At 42.6% G+C, this 15,757-nt stretch overlaps 1 pseudogene; it reads left to right on the top strand.

Annotated features, from left to right (window-relative positions):
• The first annotated feature begins 15,024 nt into the window (after nucleotides 1-15,024).
• Nucleotides 15,025-15,439, top strand: LOC101694486 (annotated as a pseudogene).
• The last annotated feature ends 318 nt before the right edge of the window (nucleotides 15,440-15,757 follow it).

The raw sequence follows: 15,757 nt of genomic DNA, 5'->3' as shown, positions 1-15,757 counted from the left end.
CAGGGGGTGGGGGACAGAGTGTTTGGGTCCATCTCCAGCAGCATCCTGCAGGGCAGAAGATGGCAGACAAGAACCTGGTCTGCTTTCAAACTCTTTGCTCTCATTGTGTCCCCCCCTTCTCCACTCGTTCCCTTTGGGAGGCCCAGAGACTGTACCTATTGGGGAAACTGAACCTGCAATCAACGTCCGACTTATATCCAAGTAACTGTTCTACAAAGTGTCGAGTGGGAACCCTTATGTGTAGCCACAGAAAGAGGCATTTTGTCTACACTGTGGTACCATGTTTTATGCATATCATTCCATATTTAGCTTCAGACCAGCCTCCTGAGGAAGCTTGTATTATCATTCCTATTTTAAAATGAATGAAGAGTTATTCAGAGCAATTAATAACTTTCTTGATGTCACTATTAGCAGTTGGAAGAATTGCACTGTAAGCTTAGGTCTGTATGACTCTAAGGCAAGTGCTTGTAACTTCTGGGCTATGTGGTATCAGAACTAAGGGGTTGTAGAATTTCAGAGAAGAGTAGCGAGGGAAATGGTGAGGACTTCCCCGGCAACTGAGTATTTGGTGTGAATATCAAAAATGGGTAGTGTTTTACATGTGCAAAAGGTAGAACATGTCATTCTAGATGAAAAAATGCAAAGGGTGTGAGGGTATGAGGGTTACGAACCTCCCAGGGATTTGGAGAGGAGGTCATTGGAGCTAACACATGGGAATGTGGCCACACACAATTTGGCTAGGGTCAAGTTCAACGAGGGTCATTTGTTCCCTCCACCTAATAAAAACGCAAGCTCTTCTTTATAGTGATTGGTTCGGAAGGGGAATGGAGGGAAAGCCTCTGTGTCCTACCATGAAACACACGCAAGTGACATTCTGTTCCAATAGTCTTTTGCCCATGGTTGTTGCTCAGTTTCTGGATCACTGTCTGAGGATGGTGGCATGACCTCTAGACACTGCAAGGGACTCAGCCGTCTGGATTGGACTTGATGATATGAAATGAGCAGAGCAGCAGCAGAAGAAAAACCTGAAAGGAGCTGAACCTTAGACCCAAGCTTGATGGATCCTGAAGCTGAGGTGTCTGACTATGCCAGGAAAGAGTCCCTTCCAGCTCGTCTGGGCAATCCTTACAATTCTCATGGTGATGCCAGTTTGGACACAACCATTCCACAGAGAGCTCCTGTGTTTTTGAATTAGGGTTCACAGAATTATCAAGTCTGGGATTTGTTTTTAATGATCTTGTTCTTTTCCCACACCATCCTTGACTAGAAATCATCCCCAGGCAGCTAGCATGTCATTTTCAGAGGTAACGTGAATCCAAAGCAAAAAAACTCTGACCTATTCACCAAGAGAGTAGATATGGTATCATTAAAAAAAAAAAAAAAAAAAACACAAAACAAAACAATGAAGCATTGCTTTTGTAAGTAACAGTTCAGATTCATACACTACCTCTTAGCACTGAGCTGTTCCATGAATTTGGATAAAGTGCTCACCTTGCCCAAGCCTCTGTTTTCTTTCTTCTTTCTTTTTTTTCAAGATCTTATTTATTTATTTACTTGACACAGAGAGAGCAAGCGAGCACATAAGCAGGCAGAGCAGCAGGCAGAGAGAGAGAGGGAGAATCAGGCTCCAGATGAGTAGGGATCCTGAAGTGGGGCTGGATCCCAGGACCCTGGGATCATGACCTGAGCCGACTGAGCCACTCAGGTGTCCCAAGCCTCTGTTTTCTTAACCGTAAAATGAAGTCAAGAAATTGTGCCTCACAGGATGGATGTGGACAGAAGTAAATAAGGTGCACTGCTATTTTAGAGCCTCGAAGAGCTTTTGGATGGCATGAGAGATAATAGAGTCATTTAAGAATCTGAGGGAAACCTCAGGACCCCTAAGGGGTCCCCTTGGACACTACTTTCTACCTTCTCTGTTAGACCCCCTGAAAGTACAATAGAGTTTTCTTCCCAGGAACAAAGCAGAAGAGAGAAGAGTTTCAGGCACTGTTGGTGCTTGCTGTAGGCAAGGTCTCCAATCACTTTCATGTCCTCTCAGGCCTAGCAAATGTTAGGGGTGGTAACATCAAGGTGCATGTACATTTAGAAGAGGTGAACATCTAGGTTAGCAACAGCACAGACCCAAAATGTCTCCTTCTCCACTGCCCCCTCACATGTCTAGTTGCTACCTGTTTGTAGTTTTGTGGTCTTGAGAAAGTTATTTAAGCGCACAATGCCTTAGCTTTCTCCTCTGACAATAGCGACATTAATAGCACCTCCCTCGTCATACTATGGTTGTGAAGAATACTTACGATACGACATATAAGCAGCATGTCTGGCACAGAATAAGCACTCAATGAACATTAGCTCCTGCTAACATGATAATTACTGTAGTATGTCGCAATCACCTCTTTCCTTCCCCTGGAGGTTATCAGCCCCACCAGACTGCGTGTTCCCCGCAGGTGGTGCAGGGCTGGGGGGTCTGCCATACAGTAGATGAAGAGTAAATGATCTAGAAAGGCCAGCCATCCCAGTGGACAGGAGCAGGCAGACAGCAGGACAGAACTGCTTGGAGGGGTAGAAAATGGAGCTGAGACTCAAAATGAGCTGAAGTCATTGCCGTGTAAGGAGGAGTAGCCGGAGGTCTCCTCCGGGGCTGGGGCCCAGGCATCCTACAGGATGAGGCCAGCACCAACTGGGAACTCAAGGCAACAGCTACCGGAGGCCTTGAGCTGCGTGTTAGGAAGGAGGGAGTCTATCCCACGGGCGTCAGGGTTCGCCAAACTTCAGCCTGCATCACCTGCATGGTTTTTGCCAGATCTGAGCAACGCGGGATCTCTGACTTAACCTCTTAATAGTTCCCTTAAATTAACTTACCTTCTTTAAACTTGAAGAAACCTACAGTCAAAGAAAACCCTATTACTCTTGTCAGTAATAACCCATATCTTCTGCTGTAAATATAATGGTGAAACAAGTAAAGTAAAAACAACTTACTTTCATAAACCCCTACTGGATACTTTTGTCTGTGAAGGCTCAGAGCCTACTGTCTCTTGGCTAAAAAGGGAAATCAGTAGGTTTTCGAGGAGTGTGAAAACCATCAAGCACATATGGCCAACTTTTCACTTAGAAGGATGCAGAGGAAGCTGGGAAGGGAATGTGCTTGGTGCCAGGGAATCCGATGTCAGGTAATTCTGTCACTGTGGGTTTCTGAAAGCATCCTCTGAGCTCACAAGGGCAAAGGTCGCACATTAGGGAAACCATCTCAGGGTGATGGGAATAAGTTTTAATGGTTTTATGGAAGAAAAGGGACTCCTTTGGAACATCTTTCTGGCTATATGGGGGGGGGTTGTGGATTTATAGGGTCTGAGATTCGAGGCTGGGAGTTCAGGTAGAAGCAAAGAACCACAGCCCAGATGACAGGTAGTGAAGGTCTGAGAGAAGAACATTGTAGGGTGGAGGGGCGGGGGGAGGGAGAAGCCACTGATGGAATATCCAAGGAGCATGGACAGTGCTTGCTGATTGACTGTCCAAAGAAAGAATCTGGGATGACCTCCCTGGGGTCAGCTTGGGCCAGAGGGAATATGACCGCACCAAATGGAAGAGAATTCTGCAAACACTGTCCCCACTGCTCTTTTCTTAACTTGTCCATCATCTTCTTCCAGGCTCCCAGGTGCTGCCATCTTACTTCTAGGAGCTCAGACCTTTGGGATGCCTCCAGTCAGAGCTGCGGAAGAGTTCATACTCCAAACCCATTAGACTGCCTACAATGATCCCAAGGTAGGGGACTAGATGAAGACAAAGCACTCTATACCTTGTTCTCCCCATTCCACTACTATTATACAGTTGAGAACTGGAGAAAAGGAAAATCAAGCACGGGGGCAAAAAGAACTTCAAAATTCTCCCAGAGAATCCTACAAATCCAGGTGTGGATTTCAGGATCTCACTAATTTTCTTTTTCCAATTGGTGACTAAGTGGGGTAGAGAAAATTAGAGGCTGACTGTATGCATTTACAGCTCTGATGATTTCATAGTGCTGCCAAAGGAACAGTTTCCTTGGTCCCAGGCTTCCTTATGGCACTGCTCAGACAAACATCTTTAATTGCTACCATGGAACTCCTGCCCCCTTTCCTCGAGGGGCCAGTGGTCTTCACATCAATTCGCTATATCCTAGAAATGAGGAATATCCATCTTACTTCTCCCTGATGCAAATGAAAATATCAGCTGGCAGTCACAGCAGAAAGTGGCTAATGAAACAGCTCACACTATGGTGTAAATGACTATGAATAAATTAACTGTCTAACATTTAGCAACACATTAATCCAGAGGTATAAATATCATATGTGAAATTTCAGATCCATGGGATTTTATTTTGAAGTAGCAAATACATCTTTTCCCTCCTGTGAACCTATCCTAAATCAACAGACACCAAGGCACTAAAGTTTCATTGATTGGGTAAAAGTGGTCTATAAAAGACACTCCCAAGAGTGTCACGAACAGTCTTACTTTCAAGTCCAGCCACAAAGTAAATTAAGTTCTGAAACAAACACCTTCTGCTATTCTTAAGAATGATCACATCTATTTCAAAATGAAAACTTCTCCTTTGGTGATGCTTTAAATTGAAAAGACAGTAAAGGTAGTGGCAGAATGCATAAAAACCCTCTGTGGAGGACCAAAATATTTCCATGCAACTTTGTTAGTGGGTAGACTACTGACAGAATCTGATGTTTCATAGGTAATTCAAACCTATTATCTAAACAGAAAAGTGGAAGGGAACACAGAAAAAAGTGATAAACATTCCAGAAATTACAGAGGCAAACTATGGAGTTCACTATTTTGAGAAAGTAGTGATTTCTGCTCCCCTCATTATAAATATGTCAATTTCCTTTAGTTGGACAGCCTTTGCATTTGTCCTTGTTGACAAATTTCCTATGTGAGACTACTTGAAAAGACTGAAGAAGTTGTTTGTAATTTGATTTAAAATACCTCTTTGACTCTGAGACGGGAGGTCAGTAGGTGTTGTAAATTGTGGCCATTCAGAAGCCACAAGGTCAGTGCCAGCCAACAGGTCTATTTCCTTTGACATTTAGGAGAGGAGCTAAAACATATAGCTGTATTATGGTCTGCTATGTCAGAGAATCAAAATTAAGGATATGGGCTAGAGAACAAACTCTTTCTTCATCAAGTCATGTTTTTCTGACCCAGAAGTGCCTTTTCTGACATAGTACTCGATTATTCAGTCAAATCATAGATTCCTAAGATAGAAAAGAGCTTAAATGTACAAATACTCCATGTTGTTATATCTAAAATAATGGTTTTCAACCCTAGATGCTCATCAGAATTCCCTTGTGAGCTTTTTAAAAAAATGCACATGGAGGAGCTCCACTCCTCAGCTACAAATCATTATCCATGGTCGCTGGGGCCTAGGCACCAGTATTTCTGGAAGCAACCCTCCTTCTCCTGGCCCCTGATGAATAGCCAGGGTTGGGAACCACTGACTTAGAAATCAGACTCACCCCTAGTGTTGAGATTGTGCTTCTCAGTGGTCAAATTCAAGGAATACTTCATTCATACATAAGGGGTTTCCTGTAAAATGAGTCCTGATACAGTATTTATTTGCTTTCCTCTTTCCATGTACAACATGGACTTTCCCTTTCCTCTGTAGTCAGGAAAAGAGAGTTTGAGCAAGAGTAAGATATGAGCTGAATGGGGAGAAGGGGTCAGAGGCATCATCCTCCCCACCACCATTCCTTAGAGAGAATCTTCTTCAAGGTTCTACCAACAACATCCAATGAAGCCAACTGGTATGGGGTATGAGTGAAGATTGGGGAACTAACCCACTAGACCCTGTGCCAACCCAGTGCCAACCCAGTGCAGCCTGGACTTTGCACCTTGTGGCTATCCCACCTTTGGCTTGGCTATTGTAGTATTTCTGCCTGGGAGTGAGCTACAAGGATCCCTTTCAGCCTACCCAACCTGAGGCATGTGTCAGCTGTAATAGTCACAAGAACCAAACACAAAGACAGTTGGTGACTATTATGCATGTAAATTAAAATGTATTCTCGGGCTTAGGATATTAGGTTATCATTGGGTTATTTTATAGGCATCTGCAATATGTACTCCTCATTCTCAAAAATGATGATCTAGCCTTTAAACTTAATGAGTCAGTGAATAATTGTTGAACTTCTGTGCTTAACAACTTACCAGGCACTTAAAAATATATATATTTATTTATTTAAGAGCGAGAGAGAGCCCTGAGTGTGAGCAGGGGTGGGGGTGGGGGAAGAGCGAGAGGGAGAATCAGGCTCCCCACTAAGCAGGGAGCCTGATACAGGACTCCATCTCAGGACCCTGGAATCATGACCTGAGCCGAAGGCAGCTGTCTAGCTGACTGAGCCACCCAGGCACCCTTGTACGAGGCACTTTAGTGAACAGAGAATAAGACCTAAACTCTGTCCCCAGAGAGTGTCTATTTTGTGCATCTGTAAACAGTGAAAACATTGTGATTTGAAAAAGCAGTGGTCTCTGAGACTTTAGACACTGACCAAAAGAGAAAGTACACGTAGCAGAACAGCAAAGAATAAATTTGGACCCAAATGGGGAGATATCTGGAAGGGTCATGAGAATCCAGCAAAGAAAATTACACTTGGTTAAGACAGCCACAGTGGGGATTTGGTTCCTAGGAATGCTCTGATTGCACGGTGAGCAGTGGTACCCTCAGGAAAGGGGGTTATCTGGGAGAATGGAGGCAGGCTGGTGGTACACTGAAGCAGGGGATGTAACATGATTTTGTGGCTATGGGATCCCATTGTGAATGGAAAAATGATAAGAATTGGGCTTTGGGAATGGAGAGCAAAGAAGAACGAGCAATGAAGAAGGTGTAAGATTTCTAGGGTAAATGAGTGTATGGCTACAGTCATCTTGGAACGGAACCAAAATTTGCTTTTAAAGACATCAGGTTTGAAGCCATTCTAGGACGTCTAAATAAAACTCCCAGTTGGTAATGGAAGATAAGAGGTTAGACTCTGAGTAAGAGAGATTGGAATGATGGATCCTCTGACAGAGGACTTAGGAGGAAAAGGGAGCTCAGAGTTGCAGAGTCTGAGAAACAACAGCCTCTAGAGAAGAGATCATCAGTAAGCTCTGTGTGTCAGAAATATGTTTGTGTAGTTATTTATATGTGCAAATGCCTCCTCCGTGGTTTTATTGAGGTTGAAATCTCAGACTTTTGCCCAAAACAACTCCATTTTATGCCATCAGTTTAAAATCTCCCACAAAGAATGAAATTCTTTTTGTATATTTCCGTGTTGACCAATTAACTCTAACAGAACATTTTGTCAGATAGAAAAAAATGTGTGCAGAAAAGGAGAGACAGTTACCTTTTAAAACTGACCTTTCATTTTTCATATTTTATTCATCCTTTTTTAACAGATAAGGTTAAACTCATTGTTATTTAAACCGTGTCACTAATTCAGTGAATTTGTGGGGAAAACCTTGAAACTTAATAGTACTGAAGATTTTAAGCATCTTATTTTAATGAACCTGTTATCACTTTTTCTCCAATTACCAATCAATCATGCTCCTTTTTATTCCCGACTGTGAAATATGGAGCAACGTAGGAGTATTTAGCAGAGAATTTGTACGTAATGGGATTCAACCAGGAAATCATACAGAATAATGATCATCATTTCTCTTTGGGACTCTGAGTGAATATAACTAACCTATCTGGGCCAATTCCACCTCATCTATAAAATGGGCCAGATGAGATCTGACTTGCTCATCTAATAGGTTTTCCATAAAGACTAAAAAAAAAAAAAAAGGAATAACCTATGAAAGAACTTTCTAACCCATAAAACCTTACAGGCATGAAAGTTACCACTGTTGGAAATCATATGAGTACCCAGAAGAGTGGAGAAGAGTTCTCTATTAGCCTAATGTTGAGGCAGATAAAGGAGCATTTGGCTGGGCTATGAGCGATACAGAAGGCAGGTGCATTTGAGATTGTCTTAGTTTGGGTCCCTCCACGGAAGGAGGCATAAAGCAAAGGTTCTTATTAATGTTGTTTTTTTGGGAAGTTCTGTGAGGAAATGGGGAAGGAAGACAGGGAGGAGGGACAGCAACAAAGGGTGCAAACCTAAGCAGGACACTGCTGTGGGCGGCACGGGGTCAGCCCCCAGGGACCCTCTGGAGGACTCTGTGCAGCACTCCTCTGAATTATCCAGTGACATGAGAAGCTTGGGTACTTAGTCTCTAACTCCCATCCCCCAACCTGGAGGGTTGCTCTTAGTGCCTTAATTCCTGACATTTCCAGGCTGTGACACATAGGAGCAAAAGGAAACAAGAATATGTCACCCCAAGATACACATCTCAGACAAAGATTATTTTGAGCTGAAGGCAATTAATAAGTAGCAAAATCAGAAAAAACTCCCTGTACCTCCCCCCCTTTTCTGCCTAAAGACAGGATATAAATTCAGTTTTATAGAAGATGGCACCAGAAGAATCTACAAACAAACCTTACTCCATCAGTTTCCTTCTATATGTTTACTTTACTACAATTTTGCCACCCTTGGAAGCCAAAGACCACTTACTTTCTTTGGTCCTGTCATTTTGGTATGAATTATTTTTTATTTTAAGATTTTATTTATTTATTTGACAGACAGAGATCACAAGTAGGCAGAAAGACCGGGGGGGGGGCGGGTGGGAGGGGAAGCAGGCTCCCTGCTGAGCAGAAAGTCCAAAGCAGGGCTCCTTCCCAGGATCCTGAGATCATGAGCTGAAGACAGAGGCTTAACCCACTGAGCCACCCAGGTGCCCCTTGCTATGAATTTATTGTTCTTTGTTAAAGATGCCATATAACCCAGAGTTCTGAGGCACTTCTGTGTTACTCATCTCGGGGTACTTCCGTGTATTACATATGTGGTACGCATGTTGGTAAACCTGTTTTTCTCTTGTTTATCTGTCTTTTGTGACAGGATCCTCACTGTAAGACCTTGACATGGATAGAGGAAAACCATTTCCTCCTCTCCAGAGCTAAGCACGCTCCCACTGGCTAAAGAGCACCTTTAGCTAGAGTTGCCAGAAGCCTTGGGCATGTACTGGAATATCTGTAGGTGACTTCCAGGGTGAAACAAGGTCATACAGGAGGGGCATCACACCTCTGCTTTGCAGCCAGTACAATTTGGTTTTGAATCCTGGATCTGCTCCCCCTAAACTGTCTAGCACATCGCTCAACGTTCCTGACTTCAATTTCTCTAGCTGCAAACCAGGGACAGCACTAACTACCTTGCAGAATACTAAATCAGTTATGCATTCTTTTGATGGTATATCCAATCACCAATGTTATTCAAAAATAGTAAATGTCCTGGGAAAAAGCTCACATGATAGAATTAAAGGAATACAAGAAGTCACACTTACTTGCACGATGAGCCCATTTTTGTAAAGGACAAATATTTTATGCAGAAGGATAATCATTAGGACAAACGTACTAAAAGATTAAGAGTGCTTATCCTAATTTCTATTTCCCTATGTATGCTTTTCTTCATTTTTTAAAGTTTCTGCCAAGAGTTTCTATTACTCTATAATCAGAAAGAGGCAAATTTCACAGAACCCACTCTTCAGGACTCTTATGAAGATGATAGATGGTTGCACAAAAAAAAAAACTGTTTATCGCAGTACATGACACAGAAATGTGCTCAATATATGACCATTCAAAAAGCAAGTAATACACATTACTAAGGAAATAAGAGCTTGCTTACCATGCAGCAGGCACTGTGCACAGCACTTTGCATTTATATCCCTTTTAATTCCCAAACCAGTCTTACGCCGTAGGTACCAACCTCACCATAGCTGCGCAGATGTAGAATAATGAGAATTAGGAAGAATACAGAATCTTATTAAAGAGACATATTTCTATGTCCCCAAACCCTTCAGGATGGCTTGGACATTTTAAAATAAATCACTCAGAAAAAATAAAATAAAATAAAATAAAATTCACTTCCTTCCTTTCTTTTTTTTCTTTTTTTTTAGTTCAGAGCCTGAACATAGTTTAAAGTTGAATGTCGAAGAGTAGCCCCTAGGTGACCCTGGTCCATGAGCAGACTGTTTGGCAGAAATCAAATGGACCTGCGGAGCTCCCAGCTTGGCCTATAGGGTAAGGTTTCTGAACATCTCTTGAAATGCAGTTATCTTTGCTAACAACAAAGGAGAGCTGGAGACAGCGTTTCAGCCTGCAAAGATCCTGTACCTCAGAGATTAGAAGAGACTGCTTCATGGACCATTCTGTTGCAGGCCACAGAATCAAAACATGCCCGTTTGGAGTACCACCTGAGAAAGAAAGAAAAGAAGATTTGCATTGGGCAGAACGGTGTTACTTCGCTTTATCTGTGTTGCTGACAGTAGAGATGAGGCTCTTTTCTTGTTTCTTTGTTATTGTTGTTGGTGTGCTGGGTTCCATAGACAGAAGCATGTAGGGCTTAATTAAAATAGTTCAAATGGCCTTCGTCTGTCAAGCTGACAATTCCCCTCGAAATCCTCTTTGTTTTCCCCTTAGTGAATTTCATTATAAGAAAATCAAAGAGGAAAAACTCTGGAAACTGTTACCTCGAAAATAAACAGGGTGAAGAGAGTGGGGGAGGAAGCGATGGAGGAGGGACCAGTGGCAGCATGACTGGGGATAACAGCAAAGCCATTCTAATTTTCAGCTTAGCTCTTTTCAAATGACAGAGAGCTTCAGCTACTGCCTGTCAGAGGTGGAGGCCTTTGAAAATACACAGGAGAGCTCTAGGTCTATTTTCCCCCAGCTCTACTCAGACTCTGTTTCTTGTTGGCAGGAGGCAACCAGGGAAGGTGAGAACGGCCTCACCTACTGCTGTTTTGATTCCAGGTGGCAGGAAAGCTTGCAGCCCTTTGAACATGTGCTCCTGTTAATTTGGTGGAGGCTCCTGTGTGTGTGAGCAAAAGCCCTTGTGTCCCAGATAGAGGACAAGCCTTGGTGTCTAAGAGCTATGAATTCTGGGACTCCCACTAGTGTGCTTTTATTCATGCATTGAATCCCTTGCAGCGTTATGAAAGCTAAGTAAAAAAATGGCCTGTTGCCAGCTTTGTTTTGTGATGCTTTCCTAGACTTTTCCTAGATTTTCTTCACCTTTTTAAAAAAATGTATATTCTCTTGTGTTTTCCTATGCATTATTGTGAACTGGCTTAAGTTGTTTTTAGAAGAAAGTATAAAGAATGTTCGAATTGTTTGTGGACCATAATGAGGGATCCACTCAGTACTTGGACAGAAGGTGGTCCTTGAGGAATGAAAACCATGCGGACACTGTATCCCAGGGAGTATGGTTGTAGATCATTTTTTCCCTCTGGAGAAGGAATGATCCAGCTAAAAGGGGTAACGTGGATAGAAAACTGGGTTCAAAGATCCCTATTTGACAGTCCATCATTGTTTCAGACAGAGTCCCTAGGCTTGGGGATGACAGGAATTCTGACCATCAGCCATGGATACCACTAGTGTGAGGCAGTGGTGGTTTTTCAGGCCTCTCCATGGCCCGAATAAAAAGCTTCACAAATATCCATTTCCTTTTGTGCTATATCAGTGCCAACCTGACACATTTCTGATGATTTTATTGAGCTCTGAGCACCCTGATGGGGGTACTATCGACAAAAAGGAAAAGCATACTGATTACTAGAACGAACTCTGTCTTACTAGAAACTTAACTCATTGGACTTCTGGCATTGAATCATTAGTCATATGTCCATAGTTAAGACAAGTTTAACACCAAACACTGATCACACCAATGAACAAAGTTGACTTTCTCTATGTGTGTAGTTGGGTCCCAGACTGAGCTTATCAGTTCATCTAGGAAACTGAACCCTCTGGGGCTTTGAAGTGGCCAGGCCTCAGCATTGCTATGGTAATAGCTTCTGCTAGTATCTGTTTGATTGGGTTCCCACAAAATCCTGAGATAATGATTTGATTACAGTTTGTTTACTAGGGAGATGATTATGAGGAGCCCTGGAAAGATAGGAGGAATGAGTCAGATGTGGGAAGAAACCACTGTGGTCAACTGAGACTCAATCGCTTTGGGTCAGTTTGCGAGATGGTGTCAAATACTTCAACTTCCCAGGAGAAGATTTATCCTTGATCACATCCAACATTGGCTAAGGATTGCTCCAGCAGGAATTAACTCCCGAGGACACTGCTTCGGCTGAGTAGATTTCTTTGGCCAGGGAAAGCCTCAGCCATAGATATGGGGTTGCTGGCACGGGCGGTAGGGAGTCCTTGGGGTATGTGGAACAGTGGGCTCTGCTGAGATTTGGGTGTGGCAGTGTCAGTGTCTATGATACTCTTCCATAATACCAACAAATGGGACTGCACTTTTTCATTTCCTGCTTCCCCCTACTGCTGCCACCCAATGTATTTGCCATGTTCATTGATTTTGATTCTGAATTTTATAGAGACTTCTTAAGAGTGGTTCATGTTGGATCACTAAAGAACACTAATTGAGGGCTTAGGGCACTAACAATGCTTTTTCAAAAAAAAAAAAAACAAACACAAAGAAAAAGGTATTGCAACTATGATCATGGGAAATAACACAATTTTATTGACTTCGTTTCATTGATGTTATGGTTAGAATTGTTTTCATTTTGAGTCATATGTGGTCACTGGGGAGGCATGGTAACCGATCTCCGGCTTCTACTGGTATTAAGGCAGCCCTGAGGCTAAAGATGAGTCCAATCAGGACATAATTAATTTCCTAGCCCTAAGTATTCTGGAGCTGCCTCTCCAACAGCCAAGCAGCTGACTTTTCTAAGAATGGTCTCAGCATGGGGGTGCCTGGGTGGCTCAGTGGGTTAAAGCCTCTGCCTTCTGCTCAGGTCATGATCCCAGGGTCCTGGGATCGAGCCCCACGTGGGCTCTCTGCTCAGCAGGGAGCCTACTTCCTCTTCTCTCTCTGTGTCAAATAAATAAATAAAATCTTAAAAAAAAAAAAAAAGAATGGTCTCAGCATGTGGGAGTGAAACTGCAGTAGCAATGCATTTATTAGATGATCCTGCCCTTTTGGCCAAGGTGATTGGACATGTGGTGCAAGATGTGTCAACCAGGCTGGCTCTCTGAGGAATTTGAAATTTCAAATGAAGATACACAGAGTAAGAGTGATTGAGCCTGAGTAAACTTAAGATGGTGGAACTTTGGGAGGCGAGTCCATGTGACCTTCTAGAATAAGATCCTGAGGGGCGCCTGGGTGGCTCAGTGCGTTAAAGCCTCTGCCTTTGGCTCAGGTCATGATCCCAGGGTTCTGGGATGGAGGCCCGCATTGGGCTCTCTGCTCAGCAGGGAGCCTGCTTCCTCCTCTCTCTCTGCCTGCCTCTCTGCCTACTTGTGATCTCTGTCTGTCAAATAAATAAATAAAATCTTTAAAAAAAAGTAGAATAAGATCCTGATTTTTTTCTTTCCATTCCAAAGCCAAGGTCATTAACAAAGACTCCAGCAGTGGACATTCACTTGTTGCCTAGTTAACCTCTATCCCCTAATTCCCACTTTCTAACAGGGTACTGGTTTACATTAAGATGTCTGTCTTGTGACTAAGGTGATCCCACCCTCAATCAGATACAGACAGTGGTAAGTCTAACAAGGTCAGTTTGCTCCATTTCACTTATCACAATGACTGGTTTAGGTAACCCAGATCAAGTCATTCCCCAGGCCACAGGGATTAAATAATTGTTGGGCACATCACCCAATTTAGGCGGTTATACTTCAAATAAATCTGTATTGTTTCCTTGGGCTGGCCACCTACTGAAAAAATCTATAGTTAATATAGATAGGTAAACTGAGGACACAAAGTTATGGTGATAATGAGCCATGGTATTTTTTACAAAGTTCAAGGAGTACTTATATGTTAATGCTATAAGAGCTAAAGAAACACTTTGAAGAATCCAAAGAATGTTGCAGTCATCTGACTCAAGGGTGGTCTTCAAGAATTCTCCCCTTATGCTATTTTTGTGCCTTCATACAGTTTGTCCAACACTAAATAGAGCTGGCCTGGCAGCAAATAAGATATCACAGAAACGATGGAATGTCACTGATGAGACTGGGTCATAGAAATCAATGTGGCTTCAATTTCCACTCACTTGCTCTTGGGGAAAACAGATGCCATGTCGTACGCAACTCATGAAGCTGAATGGACGGGCCAGTGTGGTGAGGAACTGAGGCCTCCTACTAATCACAGAATCACTCACATCTGTGTGAGAGAGCTATTTTGGAAATGGATTCTTTAGCCCCAGCTTTAAAGATGACAGCTCTGGCTGACATCTTTAGTGTATATTCGATTAGAGTCCCCAAGTCAGACAATTCAGTAATGCCATTCTTGAATTCCTGACCCAGAAATTATGTGAGATAATAAAGTTGTTTTAAGCTGCTACATTTGAGGATACATTTTTGTGCAGCAATAGATAACTAATACACATTATAAACCACCTGTATATACACACACTAATATAATATGCTATTTATATGTATATATAAACACACACATATCTCCCAAGTAGAAACACACTTTTCTGAAGAATGAAAACATTTCCTTACTTCTTTCACCCACCCGCCCATCCATTCATTTGTTCACTCCTTTGTGGAGTGTTCACCATGAACCAGGACATGAGCTAGGCACCACAGATACACTGTCCCGGCACTCCAGGTGCTCCATCTGTAGCCTACAGATTTCCTAAAAATCCTTGGGTTTACCTCAGGTTTATCAGCTAACTGATCTCAATACTCATAGAAAACACCAATCTGATTGGAAACATTACTTGCACATTGAGCTAAAAGTCCGAGTAGAAAAGAAAAACAAAATTAAGACAGGCTCTCTAACCAACTGCACATGAACATACCATTTTGTCAAAAGCCGGTGAAGCTGTTTCGAAACTGATGTCCTACACTGACCTAATGGCATTAGGGAAAAGATAAGTCACAGCCACATATCCAGTGCTGAGTGTTTTGGTTGTTGTTGTGTTACAAGACTGCTCAGTTTTGACTGTACGTGTTCTCAGAACATGTCTCCAAAAAAGGTTGGTGATGACATTGCCAAGGCGACTGGGGATTGGAAAGGTCTAAGGATTACTGTGAAGCTGACCATTCAGAACAGACAGGCCCAGATTGAAATGGTACCTTCTGCCTCTGCCCTGATTATCAAAGCCCTCAAGGAACCACCAAAAGACAGAAAGAAGCAGAAAAACATTAAAGTGGAAATATCACTTTCGATGAGATCGTCAATATTGCCGACAGATGCGGCATCGATCTTTAGCCAGAGAACACTCTGGAACCATTAAAGAGATCCTGTGGGCTGCAATGTTGATGGCCGCCACCCTCATGACATCATAGATGACATTAACAGTGGTGCCGTGGAATGCCCAGCTAGTTAACTACAAAAGAAAATTATTTCAATAAAGGATCATTTGACATCTAGTGGAAAAAAAAATCCATAGAGGATACAGTTTATCTTGTGCAATGCTCAACCTGTCCTCTGTTCAGTGTCTAGTCCTCACAAACAGGCACTGAATACCTTTTATTTGGGTGGGAATGATGATCATAGTCATCAGACCCAAGTCCAATACTCCAAAAACTCAAGAGCATAGTCAGATGAGAGGATTTGGAGGCTCTGATGTTAACTTTTCCAGACAAATTTTCCCTCTCTGAATACAGTTAATGGTGAAACCATAAAAAAAACTAATCTGTCTAGAAAATAAATCCCCCCCCCACTACCAATTTACAAACTTCTTTCATTCC

The sequence above is a fragment of the Mustela putorius genome, unplaced genomic scaffold (assembly GCF_011764305.1).
Source record: "Mustela putorius furo isolate JIRA1106 unplaced genomic scaffold, ASM1176430v1.1 tig00003834_pilon_pilon_pilon, whole genome shotgun sequence".
In the NCBI taxonomy this organism is placed as follows: domain Eukaryota; kingdom Metazoa; phylum Chordata; class Mammalia; order Carnivora; family Mustelidae; genus Mustela; species Mustela putorius.
The sequence above is the reverse complement of the archived record's forward strand: the minus strand, read 5'-3'. Positions and strand labels throughout refer to the sequence as shown.